At 48.6% G+C, this 5,474-nt stretch overlaps 1 non-coding gene across 1 annotated transcript; it reads left to right on the plus strand.

The window, feature by feature from the left end:
• Positions 1-456: 456 nt before the first annotated feature.
• LOC118093342 (U6 spliceosomal RNA) lies at positions 457-563 on the plus strand. The gene has a single exon (XR_004693632.1). It is a non-coding gene; the product is annotated as a U6 spliceosomal RNA (small nuclear RNA).
• Positions 564-5,474: the final 4,911 nt, after the last annotated feature.

The following is a 5,474-nucleotide window of genomic DNA, read 5'->3' on the forward strand; positions in this document are numbered from 1 at the left end:
AAAAAATGAACGGATGTCCTCATGAAAATTCAGCATTAGTGTGAATTTCCCCGAATATACATATATTTGTATTCTATTTTGTCCAATATACACAATGTCTACAATCTGAGAAAAGGCAAAGCAAATTCCTCCTTATATAATGCCTTTTGGTATGCTGCTTTCCCAAATAGATGCATTTCCAGGCACACTTTACCCAAAGCTCAGATGGTTAAAGCAAGGTGCTGATGACTCCAAGGTTGAAGGTTCGGTCCCCGTATTGAGACAGCTGCTCATTCCTGCATTGCAAGGGGTTGGAGTAGATGACCCTCAGGGTCCCTTCCAACTTGATTACAATTATATGATTCTAAGAGCATGCCTTTCTGTCCACATTTCTTGACTGGAGAACCATGGTACAAAATGCAGCAAAGTGCAAATTTCAAAGCATAACGGCATTTGGGTTTGTATACTGATCCAGAAGTGCTCGCTTCTGCAGCACATATACTAAAATTGGAAAGATACAGAGAAGATTAGCATGGCCCCTGCGCAAGGATGACACGCAAATTTGTGAAGTGATCCATATTTTGGGGGGCGCGGGTGGCGCTGTGGGTTGAACCACAGAGCCTACGGCTTGCTGATCAGAAGGTTGGCGGTTCGAATCCCTGTGACAGGGTGAGCTCCCGTTGCTCGCTCCCAGCTCCTCCCAACCTAGCAGTTCGAAAGCACCTCAAAGTGCAAGTAGATAAATAGGTATCACTACAGCGGGAAGGTAAACGGCGTTTCTGTGTGCTGCTCTGGTTCGCCAGAAGCGGCTTTGTCATGCTGGCCACATGACCTGGAAGCTGTGCGCCGGCTCCCTCGGCCAATAACGGGAGATGAGTGCCACAACCCCAGAGTCGGTCACGACTGGACCTAATGGTCAGGGGTCCCTTTACTGATCCAGAAAGTGCAAATTAGGTTGGTTCACCTAAAATGCGAACTGAATCCAATTTCTCCCTCATCCCCAATCACCACAATTTTATTGTATTTTTTAAGGGGGAATTAGGAACAAAATGAATATCCATGTTCCCCCACCCACATTTCCCTGAGCAGATTAGTAGCCTGGACATAGCAGCATGTTTCTGAATGGTTATTGATGTTCCACAAAGCAGCAGCACAGAAAGTAGGGGGGGGGGAGAAGGTGACATACAGTATTAGCAAACTATTTTACTGAATCCTATCACACAAGAGCCTACTGTACAAAATGACAGAAGCTGCACAACGGTCTGGTGGGCTGGGAAACCTGTCGCCCTTCAGAAGTTGTTTGAATGCAATGTCCAGCATCCCTGATCAGTGGCTATGCTGGCACTGCCCAAGGGGAATTGGGGTCATCTGGGGCTGAGCAGAGTCGGAGTCCAACCACATGTGGTTTTGTATTGTGTTTTAATTTGTTGGAAGCCACCCAGAGCAGCTGGGGGAACTCAGCCAGATGGGTGGCATATAAATAATAAAGGTAAAGGTAAAGGGACCCCTGACCATTAGGTCCAGTCGTGACTGACTCTGGGGTTGCGCGCTCATCTCGCATTATTGGCCGAGGGAGCCGGCGTATAGCTTCCAGGTCATGTGGCCAGCATGACAAAGCCGCTTCTGGCAAACCAGAGCAGCACACGGAAACGCCGTTTACCTTCCCGCTGCAGCGGTTCCTATTTATCTACTTGCATTTTTGACGTGCTTTCGAACTGCTAGGTTGGCAGGAGCTGAGACCGAGCAACGGGAGCTCACCCCGTCACAGGGATTCGAACCGCCGACCTTCTGATCAGCAAGCCCTAGGCTCAGTGGTTTAACCCACAGCGCCACCTGGGTCTCATATATAAATAATACATTATTGTAATTATTATGTGGAGGGCACCATGTTGGCCACCTCTGGTAGGGCAGAAGGCGGGGAGCCCAACTGTAGGTGGAGCCAGAGCCAATAACAGGCAGAGCCTGAGCCAATGACACAACTCCTTCTTGTTTTGTTCCCTCCCCCCGCTGAGTTCAACAAGGGCAACATGGAGACGGAAGAGGAGAAAGCTAGCAGGCAGGGGCACCCCTTGGATGGGTTGCAAATAAAAAGGCAGGCAGATAGAGGCTGGATGAGGGTAGACTGTGATGGGTCAGAGCCCCATTCATAATGGAAGCAGCCTCTATTGCTTAACAGTATTTGGTATTATTATTATTGTTGTTGTTGTTGTTGTTGTTGTTGTTGTTGTTGTTGTTATTAAATGCAAGGGTATCATCACATACACTCATATCAGTATTCTGTGTCTCATTATAAGCCAAAATCCACACAAAAAGAATATGTATCAGAGAGGTTGGGGAAAACCTCTGAGGTTTCATAAATTGCAAAAATTAGGGAGGGGGCAACTCAGGAAACACCCCCCCCCAAGCCCATTGAATGTTGAGCATGTTCAGTGGGTATGGACTACTTGGGGTTGTGTGCCTGGAACTCAGAGCTCTGCACTGTGTTGCAAGACCCACGTCATCCCTCTAGTTCAAGGTGTGAGTGCCATTCCTTATGTAGCCAAAACAGCACCACTTATGCACCAGAGAGAGGTGTTAGCAGGCTTGAGGATGCCCTAAGGTTTTCAAAAAAATTAGGGGAGGGGGAATCCAAAATGGGTAGTAGCTTAAAAAGAAAAAAAGTTCAGTGCAGACTAAGCATACCCAATGAGCACACAATGCTAATTTACTAGGGGGGGAAATGGAAAACTCAAGGGGTGGAGCGAGGGGAAGGGTAGAAGAAATCAAACAGTATTGTAAGGGAGGCCGTGGTTGTCTGACTGGAACAGTGAACAGGAGCACTCCACACAATGCAACCGTTTGCTTTAGTTCCCTTTATTAGGGCCTTCTCGGTAGGCAGAGGGCCTTCTCGGTAGTGGCACCCGCCCTGTGGAACGCCCTTTCACCAGATGTCAAAGAGAAAAACAACTACTGTACCAGAGTTTTAGAAGACATCTGAAGGCAGCCCTGTTTAGGGAAGCTCTTAATGTTTAATAGATTGTTGTATTTTAATATTCTGTTGGAAGCTGTCCAGAGTGGCTGGGGAAACCCAGCCAGATGGGTGGGGTATAAATAAATAGTTGTTGTTGTTGTTGTTGTTGTTGTTGTTGTTGTTTACTTGTGTATACTGCCCTTCATCCACAGATCTCAGGGCGGTTCACAACATAAAAATACAAAATACATGATAAAAACAAGAACCAAAAAACACAAACCAATCACTCCCTCTCCCTGCTACCCCCTCCTACAAACACATTTAAAAGGGGTATAAGATGTCAATCAGTCAAAGGCCTGGTTGAAGAGGAACGTTTTTGCTTGGCACCTAAAGGTGTATAATGAAGGCATCAGGTGAGCCTCCCTGGGGAGAGCATTGCACAAATGGGGAGCCGCTGCAGAAAAGGCCTGTTCTCGTGTTGTCAGACCTCTTACAGAGGAGCCACATAAGGAAGGGCCTCAGAGGATGATCTCAGGGTCAAGGTAGGTTCATATGGAGAGAGGCAGTCCTTGAAGTATTGCATATTCCTCCAAGGAGCTCAAGATGGTATATCCCCCTTGCTCTCTGTTTTATCCCAGCAGCCCTATGAGGTAGGCTAGGCTGAGACAGGGACAGGGACTGGCCCAAGGTCACCATGTAAGCTTCGTGGGGATTTGAACCCTGGTCTCTCAGGTTGTAGTCAGACAGTCCAGCCACGGCCACGCACTGACTCCCACTTGTTTAACAGAATGTTTTATCTCAGAATGGACCTGAGTAAGGTTGCACTTTGGGGGGGGGGGAAGCTTGACGCATCCAGTGTCGGGATAAGCACTGATAGAGGGTGGCGGTGGAGGAGGGGCAATGTGTACCTTGCTTCAGATGCCTGTGTGCTAGAGCCAAAGTGCAAAGATTAATCACCTGCCATAGAGATGGGAGCGCTATAGATGGTCCTGCAGGTGCTGCTGGACTTGCATCTCCCAGCAGCCCCACCCACTTAGCCAATGGTCAAGCATGATGCCCAGTGACACCTGGAAGGTCACAGGTTCCTCATCCCTGATCTAAAAGATTGGGGGGGGGGGGAGAGAATGAAGCCTAAAGAATTCTGGTTGACATATGTTTGTGCTTGCATTTTCATGCAGGACCCCCAAGATCATGCACACATGCGCGCGCGCGCACACACACACAAAAGAACAGTGATTTACTAGGAGCAGGCACCAGAAAACTCGACCTGTCCCCTAGTAAACAAGGGCAGACAGTTGGAATGCCTGTAATCAGATCCTGGCAGGGACCCTAATTAGGTGGGAGCCCTGCTCTGTGGGTTACTTAGCATAATGATTAATCCAGCCCAGTCACTAAGTGATAAAAGGGCAGTGAAGAAGAGGAACCATCTTGAACCTAAGGTGGGTGGGGTGGGTGTGGGTGAAAAAAAAGTGGAAGGGGGAAAGCTGCCTAGAGAAAGGGTCGGCTAATATGCAGGGTATGTGTGTGTGGGGGGGGTGTTAGAGAGAGAAAGGAGGGAGGAAATGTTTCTATTTTAAGAGCTGCAGTCTCCCTCTTCCTCTCCGCCAGCGCCAACCCCCCCCCCCCTAGCATTTTGCACGCCTGCCAGATTGAGAAACCTGACCTGCCTTTTAAATAACCAAGGAGGAGGGGGAGGCAGAGGCGGCCGCCATCCCTGCAGGCCCTATCCTGGGTTTCATCAGCCATTCACAGGCCCCGGGGACAGGCGGGTCCCAGTGGCAGCTGGGGAAGGAACCTTTTACTGACTCTCGCATTCGGTGGCAAGGAGGATATGGCGTCCCTTGGCAGATAAACATGACTTCTGCCCCCTTCTTCCATCCCCTGCTGCGTCCTTAATTTATAAGCAGTGCGGCTCCTCTCCCCACCCCCCCAGCCCGTGGGGTATTTTAGCTGGAGGGAGCAGGTGTCATGGCAACAGCAGCAGAGGGACATGGGTGACACCCTAAAAAAACACTATACAGGGAGCTTCCCAGGAAGGATTGCTTTCTGCTCAAGAGCCCTCTTGCACCCTCCTCTCAATGAGAGATACAAACTGTTCCGGGGCCTGGCTTGCTCTCTCAGCTTGCTGTAGCCCATTAAACTTTGTCCCATAGAACTTAACGGAAGCCACTAAGAGCTATGCATGAGGGGCAAGAGAAATCCAGCCTTGAAAGGCGAATCTGTCTGATCTGAAATGCAGCCCTCATTTTGAAATTTGCATTTCTCTGAATTTCGCCAGCAAGGTTTCCATCCAGGTGTACAATAAAAGAAAAAGAGTGAATGTGCAGACTTGGGCAAAGTGTGCGGGAACATGTATATATTAGTGAAGATGGCATACACAATATGCATTATATCAGAGGAAATTGCATACAGATATATAGACTTCTTAGCCGCCATTGCTTCACCATACCTAAATCCACCCTTTTGTTTCATCCCATATAAGCAGAAATAGTCTCCCAACTATGCCCAAAGCCTAGCTCCCAATGAAGTGGTTTCAAAACATGAG

The sequence above is a fragment of the Zootoca vivipara genome, chromosome 14 (assembly GCF_963506605.1).
Source record: "Zootoca vivipara chromosome 14, rZooViv1.1, whole genome shotgun sequence".
NCBI classification, from domain to species: Eukaryota; Metazoa; Chordata; class Lepidosauria; order Squamata; family Lacertidae; genus Zootoca; species Zootoca vivipara.